The sequence below is a fragment of the Hemicordylus capensis genome, unplaced genomic scaffold, assembly GCF_027244095.1.
Source record: "Hemicordylus capensis ecotype Gifberg unplaced genomic scaffold, rHemCap1.1.pri scaffold_29, whole genome shotgun sequence".
In the NCBI taxonomy this organism is placed as follows: Eukaryota; Metazoa; Chordata; class Lepidosauria; order Squamata; family Cordylidae; genus Hemicordylus; species Hemicordylus capensis.
The window spans coordinates 137,501-157,500 of NW_026513639.1; positions in this window are offsets into that span (position 1 = coordinate 137,501).

Here is a 20,000-nt window from a genome sequence, read left to right on the forward strand (position 1 = left end):
ACCGGGACCGGGGGCGACCGGGAAATGTGGCCGGGTCTCTGGAACCGAAAGCCCGGCGCACCGCTCGGTCTGCTCCCCTTCCGGACTTCCGAGCCCCGGAGGAGGAGGGGCGGTCTACCCGCTGGCTCCCGCGCGGGTAGACCGGGCCTCCGCCCCGCACTCTGCCGCTCGAGCGGCGGGCGGAGGCCCGGTCTACCTCCGCGGGGCTTCCGGGGGCGGGTAGACCGGGCCTCCGACGGCCGGAGGCCCGGTCTACCTCCATAGCAGCCGGTGGCCTCCGGAGGCCCGGTCTACCTCCGCGGGGCTTCCGGGGCGGGTAGACCGGGCCTCCGACGGCCGGAGGCCCGGTCTACCTCCATAGCAGCCGGTGGCCTCCGGAGGCCCGGTCTACCTCCGCGGGGCTTCCGGGGCGGGTAGACCGGGCCTCCGACGGCCGGAGGCCCGGTCTACCTCCATAGCAGCCGGTGGCCTCCGGAGGCCCGGTCTACCTCCGCGGGGCTTCCGGGGCGGGTAGACCGGGCCTCCGACGGCCGGAGGCCCGGTCTACCTCCATAGCAGCCGGTGGCCTCCGGAGGCCCGGTCTACCTCCGCGGGGCTTCCGGGGCGGGTAGACCGGGCCTCCGACGGCCGGAGGCCCGGTCTACCTCCATAGCAGCCGGTGGCCTCCGGAGGCCCGGTCTACCTCCGCGGGGCTTCCGGGGCGGGTAGACCGGGCCTCCGACGGCCGGAGGCCCGGTCTACCTCCATAGCAGCCGGTGGCCTCCGGAGGCCCGGTCTCCCTCCCTAGCCTTCCGGGGCGGGTAGACCGGGCCTCCGACGGCCGGAGGCCCGGTCTACCTCCATAGCAGCCGGTGGCCTCCGGAGGCCCGGTCTACCTCCCTAGCCTTCTGGGGCGGGTAGACCGGGCCTCCGAGGGGCGGAGGCCAGGTCTACCTCCCTTGCCGGCTAGGGCGGGTAGACCGGGCCGCCGTTCCGGACTCTGCCCGGCCTGCTGTCGTGTGAGATCGCCCTGGGTGGAAACAGTTCAGGCGGGCAGGCAGGCAGGCACCACTGCTTCCAGCAGCAGCAGCCAGTGGCACTGCCTCCTCTCCTGTGATGTCACCCTGGCTGGAAACAATTCAGCCAGGCAGGCAGGGTGGCTTCTGGCAGCAGTAGCAGCAGCAGCAGCAGCAGCAGCAGCAGCAGCAGCAGCAGCAGCAGCCAATGGTCCTGCCTGCCCTACTGTGATGTCACCCTGGCTGGAAACAGTTCAGCCAGGCAGGCAGGGCTGGCATCTGACAGCAGCAGCCATGGGTCCTGCCTGCCCTACTGTGATGTCACCCTGGCTGGAAACAGTTCAGCCAGGCAGGCTGGCAGTAGCAGCAGCAGCAGGAAGAGGTTGGTGGAGCTTTCGTCAGCCCCTGGCCTGCCCGCATGCCCGCTTCCCTCCACCAGAGGCCTACCTCCACGGGGTGAGCCGAGCATTAAGCCCGGGAAGGGGGGGGTGGCTCGGCTCGGGGAAGGGGAGCCTTAAGCCCCGGGGTGCGCCAACACCCCCCCCCCCCGACTGGAAAATTAAGCCCGGGGGCGGGCGTCCTCCCGGGGGGGAAGCGGCGGCGTCTCCAGGCCCGGCCGGCCGGAGGCCCGGAGGCCAGGTCTACCCGGCGGGCGGAGGCCAGGTCTACCCGCCATTCAGGCCTATGCGGGTAGACCGGGCCTCCGGGGGGCGGAGGCCAGGTCTACCCGCCATTCAGGCCTATGCGGGTAGACCGGGCCTCCGGCGGGCGGAGGCCTGGTCTACCCGCCATTCAGGCCTATGCGGGTAGACCGGGCCTCCGGCGGGCGGAGGCCTGGTCTACCCGCCATTCAGGCCTATGCGGGTAGACCGGGCCTCCGGCGGGCGGAGGCCAGGTCTACCCCCATAGGCCTCTATGGCGGGTAGACCGGGCCTCCGCTCCCGACTCGGTCCCTTCCCCAGCCTGCCTGCCTGCCTGCCGGCGGGGCCTTAAGCCCGGGAAGGGAGGTGGGAGCCCCGGCCAGGGGAAGCGGATCCTTAAGCCCCGGGGACGCCCCCCCCCACTGTGGAAAATTAAGCCCCGGAGGGAGTGTTCTTCCCGGGGGGAAGCGGCGGCGTCTCCAGCCCCGGCCGGACGGAGGCCCGGAGGCCAGGTCTACCCGGCGGGCGGAGGCCAGGTCTACCCGCCATTCAGGCCTATGCGGGTAGACCGGGCCTCCGGGGGGCGGAGGCCAGGTCTACCCGCCATTCAGGCCTATGCGGGTAGACCGGGCCTCCGGCGGGCGGAGGCCTGGTCTACCCGCCATTCAGGCCTATGCGGGTAGACCGGGCCTCCGGCGGGCGGAGGCCAGGTCTACCCGCCATTCAGGCCTATGCGGGTAGACCGGGCCTCCGGCGGCCGGAGGCCCGGTCTACCCCCATAGGACTCTATGGCGGGTAGACCGGGCCTCCGCTCCCGACTCGGTCGCTTCCCCAGCCTGCCTGCCTGCCTGCCAACGGGGCCTTAAGCCCGGGAAGGGAGGTGGGAGCCCCGGCCAGGGGAAGCGGATCCTTAAGCCCCGGGGACGCCCCCCCCTCCCACTGTGGAAAATTAAGCCCCGGAGGGAGTGTTCTTCCAGGGGGGAAGCGGCGGCGTCTCCAGCCCCGGCCGGACGGAGGCCCGGAGGCCAGGTCTACCCGGCGGGCGGAGGCCAGGTCTACCCAGCGGGCGGAGGCCCGGTCTACCCGCCATTCAGGCCTATGCGGGTAGACCGGGCCTCCGGCGGGCGGAGGCCAGGTCTACCCGCCATTCAGGCCTATGCGGGTAGACCGGGCCTCCGGGGGGCGGAGGCCAGGTCTACCCGCCATTCAGGCCTATGCGGGTAGACCGGGCCTCCGGCGGGCGGAGGCCAGGTCTACCCGCCATTCAGGCCTATGCGGGTAGACCGGGCCTCCGGCGGGCGGAGGCCTGGTCTACCCCCATAGGACTCTATGGCGGGTAGACCGGCCTCCGCTCCCGACTCGGTCCCTTCCCCAGCCTGCCTGCCAGCCTGCCTGCCTGCCTGCCGGCGGGGCGTTAAGCCCGGGAAGGGAGGTGGGAGCCCCGGCCAGGGGAAGCGGATCCTTAAGCCCCGGGGACGCCCCCCCCTCCCACTGTGGAAAATTAAGCCCCGGAGGGAGTGTTCTTCCCGGGGGGAAGCGGCGGCGTCTCCAGCCCCGGCCGGACGGAGGCCCGGAGGCCAGGTCTACCCGGCGGGCGGAGGCCAGGTCTACCCGGCGGGCGGAGGCCCGGTCTACCCGCCATTCAGGCCTATGCGGGTAGACCGGGCCTCCGGGGGGCGGAGGCCAGGTCTACCCGCCATTCAGGCCTATGCGGGTAGACCGGGCCTCCGGGGGGCGGAGGCCAGGTCTACCCGCCATTCAGGCCTATGCGGGTAGACCGGGCCTCCGGCGGGCGGAGGCCAGGTCTACCCCCATAGGCCTCTATGGCGGGTAGACCGGGCCTCCGCTCCCGACTCGGTCCCTTCCCCAGCCTGCCTGCCTGCCTGCCAGCGGGGCCTTAAGCCCGGGAAGGGAGGTGGGAGCCCCGGCCAGGGGAAGCGGATCCTTAAGCCCCGGGGACGCCCCCGCCTCCCACTGTGGAAAATTAAGCCCCGGAGGGAGTGTTCTTCCCGGGGGGAAGCGGCGGCGTCTCCAGCCCCAGCCGGACGGAGGCCCGGAGGCCAGGTCTACCCGGCGGGCGGAGGCCAGGTCTACCCGCCATTCAGGCCTATGCGGGTAGACCGGGCCTCCGGCGGGCGGAGGCCCGGTCTACCCGCCATTCAGGCCTATGCGGGTAGACCGGGCCTCCGGCGGGCGGAGGCCCGGTCTACCCGCCATTCAGGCCTATGCGGGTAGACCGGGCCTCCGGCGGGCGGAGGCCAGGTCTACCCCCATAGGCCTCTATGGCGGGTAGACCGGGCCTCCGCTCCCGACTCGGTCCCTTCCCCAGCCTGCCTGCCTGCCTGCCAGCGGGGCCTTAAGCCCGGGAAGGGAGGTGGGAGCCCCGGCCAGGGGAAGCGGATCCTTAAGCCCCGGGGACGCCCCCCCCCCCCACTGTGGCAAATTAAGCCCCGGAGGGAGTGTTCTAACAGGGGGGAAGCGGCGGGGTTTTCAGGCCGGGCCGGCCGGAGGCCCGGAGGCCAGGTCTACCCGGCGGGCGGAGGCCAGGTCTACCCGCCATTCAGGCCTATGCGGGTAGACCGGGCCTCCGGCGGGCGGAGGCCTGGTCTACCCCCATAGGCCTCTATGGCGGGTAGACCGGGCCTCCGCTCCCGACTCGGTCGCTTCCCCAGCCTGCCTGCCTGCCTGCCAACGGGGCCTTAAGCCCGGGAAGGGAGGTGGGAGCCCCGGCCAGGGGAAGCGGATCCTTAAGCCCCGGGGACGCCCCCGCCTCCCACTGTGGAAAATTAAGCCCCGGAGGGAGTGTTCTTCCCGGGGGGAAGCGGCGGCGTCTCCAGCCCCGGCCGGACGGAGGCCCGGAGGCCAGGTCTACCCGGCGGGCGGAGGCCAGGTCTACCCGCCATTCAGGCCTATGCGGGTAGACCGGGCCTCCGGCGGGCGGAGGCCTGGTCTACCCCCATAGGCCTCTATGGCGGGTAGACCGGGCCTCCGCTCCCGACTCGGTCCCTTCCCCAGCCTGCCTGCCGGCGGGCCCTTAAGCCCGGGAAGGGAGGTGGGAGCCCCGGCCAGGGGAAGCGGATCCTTAAGCCCCGGGGACGCCCCCCCCCCTCCCACTGTGGAAAATTAAGCCCCGGAGGGAGTGTTCTTCCCGGGGGGAAGCGGCGGCGTCTCCAGCCCCGGCCGGACGGAGGCCCGGAGGCCAGGTCTACCCGGCGGGCGGAGGCCCGGTCTACCCGCCATTCAGGCCTATGCGGGTAGACTGGGCCTCCGGCGGGCGGAGGCCAGGTCTACCCGCCATTCAGGCCTATGCGGGTAGACCGGGCCTCCGGGGGGCGGAGGCCCGGTCTACCCGCCATTCAGGCCTATGCGGGTAGACCGGGCCTCCGGCGGGCGGAGGCCAGGTCTACCCGCCATTCAGGCCTATGCGGGTAGACCGGGCCTCCGGCGGGCGGAGGCCTGGTCTACCCCCATAGGACTCTATGGCGGGTAGACCGGGCCTCCGCTCCCGACTCGGTCCCTTCCCCAGCCTGCCTGCCGGCGGGCCCTTAAGCCCGGGAAGGGAGGTGGGAGCCCCGGCCAGGGGAAGCGGATCCTTAAGCCCCGGGGACGCCCCCCCTCCCACTGTGGAAAATTAAGCCCCGGAGGGAGTGTTCTTCCCGGGGGGAAGCGGCGGCGTCTCCAGCCCCGGCCGGACGGAGGCCCGGAGGCCAGGTCTACCCGGCGGGCGGAGGCCAGGTCTACCCGCCATTCAGGCCTATGCGGGTAGACCGGGCCTCCGGCGGGCGGAGGCCAGGTCTACCCCCATAGGCCTCTATGGCGGGTAGACCGGGCCTCCGCTCCCGACTCGGTCCCTTCCCCAGCCTGCCTGCCTGCCTGCCGGCGGGGCCTTAAGCCCGGGAAGGGAGGTGGGAGCCCCGGCCAGGGGAAGCGGATCCTTAAGCCCCGGGGACGCCCCCCCCCCACTGTGGAAAATTAAGCCCCGGAGGGAGTGTTCTAACCGGGGGGAAGCGGCGGGGTTTTCAGGCCGGGCCGGCCGGAGGCCCGGAGGCCAGGTCTACCCGGCGGGCGGAGGCCAGGTCTACCCGCCATTCAGGCCTATGCGGGTAGACCGGGCCTCCGGGGGGCGGAGGCCAGGTCTACCCGCCATTCCGGCCTATGCGGGTAGACCGGGCCTCCGGCGGGCGGAGGCCTGGTCTACCCCCATAGGCCTCTATGGCGGGTAGACCGGGCCTCCGCTCCCGACTCGGTCCCTTCCCCAGCCTGCCTGCCGGCGGGCCCTTAAGCCCGGGAAGGGAGGTGGGAGCCCCGGCCAGGGGAAGCGGATCCTTAAGCCCCGGGGACGCCCCCCCCCTCCCACTGTGGAAAATTAAGCCCCGGAGGGAGTGTTCTTCCCGGGGGGAAGCGGCGGCGTCTCCAGCCCCGGCCGGACGGAGGCCCGGAGGCCAGGTCTACCCGGCGGGCGGAGGCCCGGTCTACCCGCCATTCAGGCCTATGCGGGTAGACCGGGCCTCCGGCGGGCGGAGGCCAGGTCTACCCGCCATTCAGGCCTATGCGGGTAGACCGGGCCTCCGGGGGGCGGAGGCCAGGTCTACCCGCCATTCCGGCCTATGCGGGTAGACCGGGCCTCCGGCGGGCGGAGGCCAGGTCTACCCGCCATTCAGGCCTATGCGGGTAGACCGGGCCTCCGGGGGGCGGAGGCCAGGTCTACCCGCCATTCAGGCCTATGCGGGTAGACCGGGCCTCCGGCGGGCGGAGGCCCGGTCTACCCGCCATTCAGGCCTATGCGGGTAGACCGGGCCTCCGGCGGGCGGAGGCCTGGTCTACCCCCATAGGACTCTATGGCGGGTAGACCGGGCCTCCGCTCCCGACTCGGTCCCTTCCCCAGCCTGCCTGCCGGCGGGGCCTTAAGCCCGGGAAGGGAGGTGGGAGCCCCGGCCAGGGGAAGCGGATCCTTAAGCCCCGGGGACGCCCCCCCCTCCCACTGTGGAAAATTAAGCCCCGGAGGGAGTGTTCTTCCCGGGGGGAAGCGGCGGCGTCTCCAGCCCCGGCCGGCCGGAGGCCCGGAGGCCAGGTCTACCCGGCGGGCGGAGGCCAGGTCTACCCGCCATTCAGGCCTATGCGGGTAGACCGGGCCTCCGGCGGGCGGAGGCCAGGTCTACCCGCCATTCCGGCCTATGCGGGTAGACCGGGCCTCCGGCGGGCGGAGGCCAGGTCTACCCGCCATTCAGGCCTATGCGGGTAGACCGGGCCTCCGGGGGGCGGAGGCCAGGTCTACCCGCCATTCAGGCCTATGCGGGTAGACCGGGCCTCCGGCGGGCGGAGGCCCGGTCTACCCGCCATACAGGCCTATGCGGGTAGACCGGGCCTCCGGCGGGCGGAGGCCTGGTCTACCCCCATAGGCCTCTATGGCGGGTAGACCGGGCCTCCGCTCCCGACTCGGTCCCTTCCCCAGCCTGCCTGCCGGCGGGCCCTTAAGCCCGGGAAGGGAGGTGGGAGCCCCGGCCAGGGGAAGCGGATCCTTAAGCCCCGGGGACGCCCCCCCCTCCCACTGTGGCAAATTAAGCCCCGGAGGGAGTGTTCTAACAGGGGGGAAGCGGCGGGGTTTTCAGGCCGGGCCGGCCGGAGGCCCGGAGGCCAGGTCTACCCGGCGGGCGGAGGCCAGGTCTACCCGCCATTCAGGCCTATGCGGGTAGACCGGGCCTCCGGCGGGCGGAGGCCTGGTCTACCCCCATAGGCCTCTATGGCGGGTAGACCGGGCCTCCGCTCCCGACTCGGTCGCTTCCCCAGCCTGCCTGCCTGCCTGCCAACGGGGCCTTAAGCCCGGGAAGGGAGGTGGGAGCCCCGGCCAGGGGAAGCGGATCCTTAAGCCCCGGGGACGCCCCCGCCTCCCACTGTGGAAAATTAAGCCCCGGAGGGAGTGTTCTTCCCGGGGGGAAGCGGCGGCGTCTCCAGCCCCGGCCGGACGGAGGCCCGGAGGCCAGGTCTACCCGGCGGGCGGAGGCCAGGTCTACCCGCCATTCAGGCCTATGCGGGTAGACCGGGCCTCCGGCGGGCGGAGGCCTGGTCTACCCCCATAGGCCTCTATGGCGGGTAGACCGGGCCTCCGCTCCCGACTCGGTCCCTTCCCCAGCCTGCCTGCCGGCGGGCCCTTAAGCCCGGGAAGGGAGGTGGGAGCCCCGGCCAGGGGAAGCGGATCCTTAAGCCCCGGGGACGCCCCCCCCTCCCACTGTGGAAAATTAAGCCCCGGAGGGAGTGTTCTTCCCGGGGGGAAGCGGCGGCGTCTCCAGCCCCGGCCGGACGGAGGCCCGGAGGCCAGGTCTACCCGGCGGGCGGAGGCCCGGTCTACCCGCCATTCAGGCCTATGCGGGTAGACCGGGCCTCCGGCGGGCGGAGGCCAGGTCTACCCGCCATTCAGGCCTATGCGGGTAGACCGGGCCTCCGGCGGGCGGAGGCCTGGTCTACCCGCCATTCAGGCCTATGCGGGTAGACCGGGCCTCCGGCGGGCGGAGGCCAGGTCTACCCCCATAGGCCTCTATGGCGGGTAGACCGGGCCTCCGCTCCCGACTCGGTCCCTTCCCCAGCCTGCCTGCCTGCCTGCCGGCGGGGCCTTAAGCCCGGGAAGGGAGGTGGGAGCCCCGGCCAGGGGAAGCGGATCCTTAAGCCCCGGGGACGCCCCCCCCTCCCACTGTGGAAAATTAAGCCCCGGAGGGAGTGTTCTTCCCGGGGGGAAGCGGCGGCGTCTCCAGCCCCGGCCGGACGGAGGCCCGGAGGCCAGGTCTACCCGGCGGGCGGAGGCCAGGTCTACCCGCCATTCAGGCCTATGCGGGTAGACCGGGCCTCCGGCGGGCGGAGGCCAGGTCTACCCGCCATTCAGGCCTATGCGGGTAGACCGGGCCTCCGGCGGGCGGAGGCCAGGTCTACCCGCCATTCAGGCCTATGCGGGTAGACCGGGCCTCCGGCGGGCGGAGGCCTGGTCTACCCGCCATTCAGGCCTATGCGGGTAGACCGGGCCTCCGGCGGGCGGAGGCCAGGTCTACCCCCATAGGCCTCTATGGCGGGTAGACCGGGCCTCCGCTCCCGACTCGGTCCCTTCCCCAGCCTGCCTGCCGGCGGGCCCTTAAGCCCGGGAAGGGAGGTGGGAGTCCCGGCCAGGGGAAGCGGATCCTTAAGCCCCGGGGACGCCCCCGCCTCCCACTGTGGAAAATTAAGCCCCGGAGGGAGTGTTCTTCCCGGGGGGAAGCGGCGGCGTCTCCAGCCCCGGCCGGACGGAGGCCCGGAGGCCAGGTCTACCCGGCGGGCGGAGGCCCGGTCTACCCGCCATTCAGGCCTATGCGGGTAGACCGGGCCTCCGGCGGGCGGAGGCCAGGTCTACCCGCCATTCAGGCCTATGCGGGTAGACCGGGCCTCCGGCGGGCGGAGGCCAGGTCTACCCCCATAGGCCTCTATGGCGGGTAGACCGGGCCTCCGCTCCCGACTCGGTCCCTTCCCCAGCCTGCCTGCCGGCGGGCCCTTAAGCCCGGGAAGGGAGGTGGGAGTCCCGGCCAGGGGAAGCGGATCCTTAAGCCCCGGGGACGCCCCCGCCTCCCACTGTGGAAAATTAAGCCCCGGAGGGAGTGTTCTTCCCGGGGGGAAGCGGCGGCGTCTCCAGCCCCGGCCGGACGGAGGCCCGGAGGCCAGGTCTACCCGGCGGGCGGAGGCCCGGTCTACCCGGCGGGCGGAGGCCCGGTCTACCCGCCATTCAGGCCTATGCGGGTAGACCGGGCCTCCGGGGGGCGGAGGCCAGGTCTACCCGCCATTCAGGCCTATGCGGGTAGACCGGGCCTCCGGGGGGCGGAGGCCAGGTCTACCCGCCATTCAGGCCTAAGCGGGTAGACCGGGCCTCCGGCGGGCGGAGGCCAGGTCTACCCGCCATTCAGGCCTATGCGGGTAGACCGGGCCTCCGGGGGGCGGAGGCCAGGTCTACCCGCCATTCAGGCCTATGCGGGTAGACCGGGCCTCCGGCGGGCGGAGGCCAGGTCTACCCCCATAGGCCTCTATGGTGGGTAGACCGGGCCTCCGCTCCCGACTCGGTCCCTTCCCCAGCCTGCCTGCCTGCCTGCCGGCGGGGCCTTAAGCCCGGGAAGGGAGGTGGGAGTCCCGGCCAGGGGAAGCGGATCCTTAAGCCCCGGGGACGCCCCCCCTCCCACTGTGGAAAATTAAGCCCCGGAGGGAGTGTTCTTCCCGGGGGGAAGCGGCGGGGTCTCCAGGCCGGGCCAGCCGGAGGCCCGGAGGCCAGGTCTACCCGGCGGGCGGAGGCCAGGTCTACCCGCCATTCAGGCCTATGCGGGTAGACCGGGCCTCCGGCGGGCGGAGGCCCGGTCTACCCGCCATTCAGGCCTATGCGGGTAGACCGGGCCTCCGGCGGGCGGAGGCCTGGTCTACCCCCATAGGACTCTATGGCGGGTAGACCGGGCCTCCGCTCCCGACTCGGTCCCTTCCCCAGCCTGCCTGCCGGCGGGGCCTTAAGCCCGGGAAGGGAGGTGGGAGCCCCGGCCAGGGGAAGCGGATCCTTAAGCCCCGGGGACGCCCCCCCCTCCCACTGTGGAAAATTAAGCCCCGGAGGGAGTGTTCTTCCCGGGGGGAAGCGGCGGCGTCTCCAGCCCCGGCCGGACGGAGGCCCGGAGGCCAGGTCTACCCGGCGGGCGGAGGCCAGGTCTACCCGCCATTCAGGCCTATGCGGGTAGACCGGGCCTCCGGCGGGCGGAGGCCTGGTCTACCCGCCATTCAGGCCTATGCGGGTAGACCGGGCCTCCGGCGGGCGGAGGCCAGGTCTACCCCCATAGGCCTCTATGGCGGGTAGACCGGGCCTCCGCTCCCGACTCGGTCCCTTCCCCAGCCTGCCTGCCAGCCTGCCTGCCTGCCTGCCGGCGGGGCGTTAAGCCCGGGAAGGGAGGTGGGAGTCCCGGCCAGGGGAAGCGGATCCTTAAGCCCCGGGGACGCCCCCCCCCCCCCCACTGTGGAAAATTAAGCCCCGGAGGGAGTGTTCTAACCGGGGGGAAGCGGCGGGGTCTTCAGGCCGGGCCGGCCGGAGGCCCGGAGGCCAGGTCTACCCGGCGGGCGGAGGCCCGGTCTACCCGCCATTCAGGCCTATGCGGGTAGACCGGGCCTCCGGGGGGCGGAGGCCAGGTCTACCCGCCATTCAGGCCTATGCGGGTAGACCGGGCCTCCGGCGGGCGGAGGCCAGGTCTACCCCCATAGGCCTCTATGGCGGGTAGACCGGGCCTCCGCTCCCGACTCGGTCCCTTCCCCAGCCTGCCTGCCTGCCTGCCAGCGGGGCCTTAAGCCCGGGAAGGGAGGTGGGAGCCCCGGCCAGGGGAAGCGGATCCTTAAGCCCCGGGGACGCCCCCGCCTCCCACTGTGGAAAATTAAGCCCCGGAGGGAGTGTTCTTCCCGGGGGGAAGCGGCGGCGTCTCCAGCCCCGGCCGGACGGAGGCCCGGAGGCCAGGTCTACCCGGCGGGCGGAGGCCAGGTCTACCCGCCATTCAGGCCTATGCGGGTAGACCGGGCCTCCGGCGGGCGGAGGCCCGGTCTACCCGCCATTCAGGCCTATGCGGGTAGACCGGGCCTCCGGCGGGCGGAGGCCAGGTCTACCCCCATAGGCCTCTATGGCGGGTAGACCGGGCCTCCGCTCCCGACTCGGTCCCTTCCCCAGCCTGCCTGCCTGCCTGCCAGCGGGGCCTTAAGCCCGGGAAGGGAGGTGGGAGCCCCGGCCAGGGGAAGCGGATCCTTAAGCCCCGGGGACGCCCCCCCCCCACTGTGGCAAATTAAGCCCCGGAGGGAGTGTTCTAACAGGGGGGAAGCGGCGGGGTTTTCAGGCCGGGCCGGCCGGAGGCCCGGAGGCCAGGTCTACCCGGCGGGCGGAGGCCAGGTCTACCCGCCATTCAGGCCTATGCGGGTAGACCGGGCCTCCGGCGGGCGGAGGCCTGGTCTACCCCCATAGGCCTCTATGGCGGGTAGACCGGGCCTCCGCTCCCGACTCGGTCGCTTCCCCAGCCTGCCTGCCTGCCTGCCAACGGGGCCTTAAGCCCGGGAAGGGAGGTGGGAGCCCCGGCCAGGGGAAGCGGATCCTTAAGCCCCGGGGACGCCCCCGCCTCCCACTGTGGAAAATTAAGCCCCGGAGGGAGTGTTCTTCCCGGGGGGAAGCGGCGGCGTCTCCAGCCCCGGCCGGACGGAGGCCCGGAGGCCAGGTCTACCCGGCGGGCGGAGGCCAGGTCTACCCGCCATTCAGGCCTATGCGGGTAGACCGGGCCTCCGGCGGGCGGAGGCCTGGTCTACCCGCCATTCAGGCCTATGCGGGTAGACCGGGCCTCCGGCGGGCGGAGGCCAGGTCTACCCCCATAGGCCTCTATGGCGGGTAGACCGGGCCTCCGCTCCCGACTCGGTCCCTTCCCCAGCCTGCCTGCCTGCCTGCCGGCGGGGCCTTAAGCCCGGGAAGGGAGGTGGGAGCCCCGGCCAGGGGAAGCGGATCCTTAAGCCCCGGGGACGCCCCCCCCTCCCACTGTGGAAAATTAAGCCCCGGAGGGAGTGTTCTTCCCGGGGGGAAGCGGCGGCGTCTCCAGCCCCGGCCGGACGGAGGCCCGGAGGCCAGGTCTACCCGGCGGGCGGAGGCCAGGTCTACCCGCCATTCAGGCCTATGCGGGTAGACCGGGCCTCCGGCGGGCGGAGGCCAGGTCTACCCGCCATTCAGGCCTATGCGGGTAGACCGGGCCTCCGGCGGGCGGAGGCCAGGTCTACCCGCCATTCAGGCCTATGCGGGTAGACCGGGCCTCCGGCGGGCGGAGGCCTGGTCTACCCGCCATTCAGGCCTATGCGGGTAGACCGGGCCTCCGGCGGGCGGAGGCCAGGTCTACCCCCATAGGCCTCTATGGCGGGTAGACCGGGCCTCCGCTCCCGACTCGGTCCCTTCCCCAGCCTGCCTGCCGGCGGGCCCTTAAGCCCGGGAAGGGAGGTGGGAGTCCCGGCCAGGGGAAGCGGATCCTTAAGCCCCGGGGACGCCCCCGCCTCCCACTGTGGAAAATTAAGCCCCGGAGGGAGTGTTCTTCCCGGGGGGAAGCGGCGGCGTCTCCAGCCCCGGCCGGACGGAGGCCCGGAGGCCAGGTCTACCCGGCGGGCGGAGGCCCGGTCTACCCGCCATTCAGGCCTATGCGGGTAGACCGGGCCTCCGGCGGGCGGAGGCCAGGTCTACCCGCCATTCAGGCCTATGCGGGTAGACCGGGCCTCCGGCGGGCGGAGGCCAGGTCTACCCCCATAGGCCTCTATGGCGGGTAGACCGGGCCTCCGCTCCCGACTCGGTCCCTTCCCCAGCCTGCCTGCCGGCGGGCCCTTAAGCCCGGGAAGGGAGGTGGGAGTCCCGGCCAGGGGAAGCGGATCCTTAAGCCCCGGGGACGCCCCCGCCTCCCACTGTGGAAAATTAAGCCCCGGAGGGAGTGTTCTTCCCGGGGGGAAGCGGCGGCGTCTCCAGCCCTGGCCGGACGGAGGCCCGGAGGCCAGGTCTACCCGGCGGGCGGAGGCCCGGTCTACCCGGCGGGCGGAGGCCCGGTCTACCCGCCATTCAGGCCTATGCGGGTAGACCGGGCCTCCGGGGGGCGGAGGCCAGGTCTACCCGCCATTCAGGCCTATGCGGGTAGACCGGGCCTCCGGGGGGCGGAGGCCAGGTCTACCCGCCATTCAGGCTTAAGCGGGTAGACCGGGCCTCCGGCGGGCGGAGGCCAGGTCTACCCGCCATTCAGGCCTATGCGGGTAGACCGGGCCTCCGGGGGGCGGAGGCCAGGTCTACCCGCCATTCAGGCCTATGCGGGTAGACCGGGCCTCCGGCGGGCGGAGGCCAGGTCTACCCCCATAGGCCTCTATGGTGGGTAGACCGGGCCTCCGCTCCCGACTCGGTCCCTTCCCCAGCCTGCCTGCCTGCCTGCCGGCGGGGCCTTAAGCCCGGGAAGGGAGGTGGGAGTCCCGGCCAGGGGAAGCGGATCCTTAAGCCCCGGGGACGCCCCCCCTCCCACTGTGGAAAATTAAGCCCCGGAGGGAGTGTTCTTCCCGGGGGGAAGCGGCGGGGTCTCCAGGCCGGGCCAGCCGGAGGCCCGGAGGCCAGGTCTACCCGGCGGGCGGAGGCCAGGTCTACCCGCCATTCAGGCCTATGCGGGTAGACCGGGCCTCCGGCGGGCGGAGGCCCGGTCTATCCGCCATTCAGGCCTATGCGGGTAGACCGGGCCTCCGGCGGGCGGAGGCCTGGTCTACCCCCATAGGCCTCTATGGCGGGTAGACCGGGCCTCCGCTCCCGACTCGGTCGCTTCCCCAGCCTGCCTGCCTGCCTGCCAACGGGGCCTTAAGCCCGGGAAGGGAGGTGGGAGCCCCGGCCAGGGGAAGCGGATCCTTAAGCCCCGGGGACGCCCCCCCCCTCCCACTGTGGAAAATTAAGCCCCGGAGGGAGTGTTCTTCCCGGGGGGAAGCGGCGGCGTCTCCAGCCCCGGCCGGACGGAGGCCCGGAGGCCAGGTCTACCCGGCGGGCGGAGGCCAGGTCTACCCGCCATTCAGGCCTATGCGGGTAGACCGGGCCTCCGGCGGGCGGAGGCCTGGTCTACCCGCCATTCAGGCCTATGCGGGTAGACCGGGCCTCCGGCGGGCGGAGGCCAGGTCTACCCCCATAGGCCTCTATGGCGGGTAGACCGGGCCTCCGCTCCCGACTCGGTCCCTTCCCCAGCCTGCCTGCCAGCCTGCCTGCCTGCCTGCCGGCGGGGCGTTAAGCCCGGGAAGGGAGGTGGGAGTCCCGGCCAGGGGAAGCGGATCCTTAAGCCCCGGGGACGCCCCCCCCCCCCCCCACTGTGGAAAATTAAGCCCCGGAGGGAGTGTTCTAACCGGGGGGAAGCGGCGGCGTCTCCAGCCCCGGCCGGACGGAGGCCCGGAGGCCAGGTCTACCCGGCGGGCGGAGGCCCGGTCTACCCGCCATTCAGGCCTATGCGGGTAGACCGGGCCTCCGGCGGGCGGAGGCCAGGTCTACCCGCCATTCAGGCCTATGCGGGTAGACCGGGCCTCCGGGGGGCGGAGGCCAGGTCTACCCGCCATTCCGGCCTATGCGGGTAGACCGGGCCTCCGGCGGGCGGAGGCCAGGTCTACCCGCCATTCAGGCCTATGCGGGTAGACCGGGCCTCCGGGGGGCGGAGGCCAGGTCTACCCGCCATTCAGGCCTATGCGGGTAGACCGGGCCTCCGGCGGGCGGAGGCCCGGTCTACCCGCCATTCAGGCCTATGCGGGTAGACCGGGCCTCCGGCGGGCGGAGGCCTGGTCTACCCCCATAGGACTCTATGGCGGGTAGACCGGGCCTCCGCTCCCGACTCGGTCCCTTCCCCAGCCTGCCTGCCGGCGGGGCCTTAAGCCCGGGAAGGGAGGTGGGAGCCCCGGCCAGGGGAAGCGGATCCTTAAGCCCCGGGGACGCCCCCCCCTCCCACTGTGGAAAATTAAGCCCCGGAGGGAGTGTTCTTCCCGGGGGGAAGCGGCGGCGTCTCCAGCCCCGGCCGGACGGAGGCCCGGAGGCCAGGTCTACCCGGCGGGCGGAGGCCAGGTCTACCCGCCATTCAGGCCTATGCGGGTAGACCGGGCCTCCGGCGGGCGGAGGCCTGGTCTACCCCCATAGGCCTCTATGGCGGGTAGACCGGGCCTCCGCTCCCGACTCGGTCGCTTCCCCAGCCTGCCTGCCTGCCTGCCAACGGGGCCTTAAGCCCGGGAAGGGAGGTGGGAGCCCCGGCCAGGGGAAGCGGATCCTTAAGCCCCGGGGACGCCCCCCCCCTCCCACTGTGGAAAATTAAGCCCCGGAGGGAGTGTTCTTCCCGGGGGGAAGCGGCGGCGTCTCCAGCCCCGGCCGGACGGAGGCCCGGAGGCCAGGTCTACCCGGCGGGCGGAGGCCAGGTCTACCCGCCATTCAGGCCTATGCGGGTAGACCGGGCCTCCGGCGGGCGGAGGCCTGGTCTACCCGCCATTCAGGCCTATGCGGGTAGACCGGGCCTCCGGCGGGCGGAGGCCAGGTCTACCCCCATAGGCCTCTATGGCGGGTAGACCGGGCCTCCGCTCCCGACTCGGTCCCTTCCCCAGCCTGCCTGCCAGCCTGCCTGCCTGCCTGCCGGCGGGGCGTTAAGCCCGGGAAGGGAGGTGGGAGTCCCGGCCAGGGGAAGCGGATCCTTAAGCCCCGGGGACGCCCCCCCCCCCCCACTGTGGAAAATTAAGCCCCGGAGGGAGTGTTCTAACCGGGGGGAAGCGGCGGGGTCTTCAGGCCGGGCCGGCCGGAGGCCCGGAGGCCAGGTCTACCCGGTGGGCGGAGGCCCGGTCTACCCGCCATTCAGGCCTATGCGGGTAGACCGGGCCTCCGGGGGGCGGAGGCCAGGTCTACCCGCCATTCAGGCCTATGCGGGTAGACCGGGCCTCCGGCGGGCGGAGGCCAGGTCTACCCCCATAGGCCTCTATGGCGGGTAGACCGGGCCTCCGCTCCCGACTCGGTCCCTTCCCCAGCCTGCCTGCCTGCCTGCCAGCGGGGCCTTAAGCCCGGGAAGGGAGGTGGGAGCCCCGGCCAGGGGAAGCGGATCCTTAAGCCCCGGGGACGCCCCCGCCTCCCACTGTGGAAAATTAAGCCCCGGAGGGAGTGTTCTTCCCGGGGGGAAGCGGCGGCGTCTCCAGCCCCGGCCGGACGGAGGCCCGGAGGCCAGGTCTACCCGGCGGGCGGAGGCCAGGTCTACCCGCCATTCAGGCCTATGCGGGTAGACCGGGCCTCCGGCGGGCGGAGGCCCGGTCTACCCGCCATTCAGGCCTATGCGGGTAGACCGGGCCTCCGGCGGGCGGAGGCCAGGTCTACCCCCATAGGCCTCTATGGCGGGTAGACCGGGCCTCCGCTCCCGACTCGGTCCCTTCCCCAGCCTGCCTGCCTGCCTGCCAGCGGGGCCTTAAGCCCGGGAAGGGAGGTGGGAGCCCCGGCCAGGGGAAGCGGATCCTTAAGCCCCGGGGACGCCCCCCCCCCCCACTGTGGCAAATTAAGCCCCGGAGGGAGTGTTCTAACAGGGGGGAAGCGGCGGGGTTTTCAGGCCGGGCCGGCCGGAGGCCCGGAGGCCAGGTCTACCCGGCGGGCGGAGGCCAGGTCTACCCGCCATTCAGGCCTATGCGGGTAGACCGGGCCTCCGGCGGGCGGAGGCCTGGTCTACCCCCATAGGCCTCTATGGCGGGTAGACCGGGCCTCCGCTCCCGACTCGGTCGCTTCCCCAGCCTGCCTGCCTGCCTGCCAACGGGGCCTTAAGCCCGGGAAGGGAGGTGGGAGCCCCGGCCAGGGGAAGCGGATCCTTAAGCCCCGGGGACGCCCCCGCCTCCCACTGTGGAAAATTAAGCCCCGGAGGGAGTGTTCTTCCCGGGGGGAAGCGGCGGCGTCTCCAGCCCCGGCCGGACGGAGGCCCGGAGGCCAGGTCTACCCGGCGGGCGGAGGCCAGGTCTACCCGCCATTCAGGCCTATGCGGGTAGACCGGGCCTCCGGCGGGCGGAGGCCTGGTCTACCCCCATAGGCCTCTATGGCGGGTAGACCGGGCCTCCGCTCCCGACTCGGTCCCTTCCCCAGCCTGCCTGCCGGCGGGCCCTTAAGCCCGGGAAGGGAGGTGGGAGCCCCGGCCAGGGGAAGCGGATCCTTAAGCCCCGGGGACGCCCCCCCCCTCCCACTGTGGAAAATTAAGCCCCGGAGGGAGTGTTCTTCCCGGGGGGAAGCGGCGGCGTCTCCAGCCCCGGCCGGACGGAGGCCCGGAGGCCAGGTCTACCCGGCGGGCGGAGGCCCGGTCTACCCGCCATTCAGGCCTATGCGGGTAGACCGGGCCTCCGGCGGGCGGAGGCCAGGTCTACCCGCCATTCAGGCCTATGCGGGTAGACCGGGCCTCCGGGGGGCGGAGGCCCGGTCTACCCGCCATTCAGGCCTATGCGGGTAGACCGGGCCTCCGGCGGGCGGAGGCCAGGTCTACCCGCCATTCAGGCCTATGCGGGTAGACCGGGCCTCCGGCGGGCGGAGGCCTGGTCTACCCCCATAGGACTCTATGGCGGGTAGACCGGGCCTCCGCTCCCGACTCGGTCCCTTCCCCAGCCTGCCTGCCGGCGGGCCCTTAAGCCCGGGAAGGGAGGTGGGAGCCCCGGCCAGGGGAAGCGGATCCTTAAGCCCCGGGGACGCCCCCCCTCCCACTGTGGAAAATTAAGCCCCGGAGGGAGTGTTCTTCCCGGGGGGAAGCGGCGGCGTCTCCAGCCCCGGCCGGACGGAGGCCCGGAGGCCAGGTCTACCCGGCGGGCGGAGGCCAGGTCTACCCGCCATTCAGGCCTATGCGGGTAGACCGGGCCTCCGGCGGGCGGAGGCCAGGTCTACCCCCATAGGCCTCTATGGCGGGTAGACCGGGCCTCCGCTCCCGACTCGGTCCCTTCCCCAGCCTGCCTGCCTGCCTGCCGGCGGGGCCTTAAGCCCGGGAAGGGAGGTGGGAGCCCCGGCCAGGGGAAGCGGATCCTTAAGCCCCGGGGACGCCCCCCCCCCACTGTGGAAAATTAAGCCCCGGAGGGAGTGTTCTAACCGGGGGGAAGCGGCGGGGTTTTCAGGCCGGGCCGGCCGGAGGCCCGGAGGCCAGGTCTACCCGGCGGGCGGAGGCCAGGTCTACCCGCCATTCAGGCCTATGCGGGTAGACCGGGCCTCCGGGGGGCGGAGGCCAGGTCTACCCGCCATTCCGGCCTATGCGGGTAGACCGGGCCTCCGGCGGGCGGAGGCCTGGTCTACCCCCATAGGCCTCTATGGCGGGTAGACCGGGCCTCCGCTCCCGACTCGGTCCCTTCCCCAGCCTGCCTGCCGGCGGGCCCTTAAGCCCGGGAAGGGAGGTGGGAGCCCCGGCCAGGGGAAGCGGATCCTTAAGCCCCGGGGACGCCCCCCCCCCTCCCACTGTGGAAAATTAAGCCCCGGAGGGAGTGTTCTTCCCGGGGGGAAGCGGCGGCGTCTCCAGCCCCGGCCGGACGGAGGCCCGGAGGCCAGGTCTACCCGGCGGGCGGAGGCCCGGTCTACCCGCCATTCAGGCCTATGCGGGTAGACCGGGCCTCCGGCGGGCGGAGGCCAGGTCTACCCGCCATTCAGGCCTATGCGGGTAGACCGGGCCTCCGGGGGGCGGAGGCCAGGTCTACCCGCCATTCAGGCCTATGCGGGTAGACCGGGCCTCCGGCGGGCGGAGGCCCGGTCTACCCGCCATTCAGGCCTATGCGGGTAGACCGGGCCTCCGGCGGGCGGAGGCCTGGTCTACCCCCATAGGACTCTATGGCGGGTAGACCGGGCCTCCGCTCCCGACTCGGTCCCTTCCCCAGCCTGCCTGCCGGCGGGGCCTTAAGCCCGGGAAGGGAGGTGGGAGCCCCGGCCAGGGGAAGCGGATCCTTAAGCCCCGGGGACGCCCCCCCCTCCCACTGTGGAAAATTAAGCCCCGGAGGGAGTGTTCTTCCCGGGGGGAAGCGGCGGCGTCTCCAGCCCCGGCCGGACGGAGGCCCGGAGGCCAGGTCTACCCGGCGGGCGGAGGCCAGGTCTACCCGCCATTCAGGCCTATGCGGGTAGACCGGGCCTCCGGCGGGCGGAGGCCTGGTCTACCCGCCATTCAGGCCTATGCGGGTAGACCGGGCCTCCGGCGGGCGGAGGCCAGGTCTACCCCCATAGGCCTCTATGGCGGGTAGACCGGGCCTCCGCTCCCGACTCGGTCCCTTCCCCAGCCTGCCTGCCAGCCTGCCTGCCTGCCTGCCGGCGGGGCGTTAAGCCCGGGAAGGGAGGTGGGAGTCCCGGCCAGGGGAAGCGGATCCTTAAGCCCCGGGGACGCCCCCCCCCCCCCACTGTGGAAAATTAAGCCCCGGAGGGAGTGTTCTAACCGGGGGGAAGCGGCGGGGTCTTCAGGCCGGGCCGGCCGGAGGCCCGGAGGCCAGGTCTACCCGGCGGGCGGAGGCCCGGTCTACCCGCCATTCAGGCCTATGCGGGTAGACCGGGCCTCCGGGGGGCGGAGGCCAGGTCTACCCGCCATTCAGGCCTATGCGGGTAGACCGGGCCTCCGGCGGGCGGAGGCCAGGTCTACCCCCATAGGCCTCTATGGCGGGTAGACCGGGCCTCCGCTCCCGACTCGGTCCCTTCCCCAGCCTGCCTGCCTGCCTGCCGGCGGGGCCTTAAGCCCGGGAAGGGAGGTGGGAGCCCCGGCCAGGGGAAGCGGATCCTTAAGCCCCGGGGACGCCCCCGCCTCCCACTGTGGAAAATTAAGCCCCGGAGGGAGTGTTCTTCCCGGGGGGAAGCGGCGGCGTCTCCAGCCCCGGCCGGACGGAG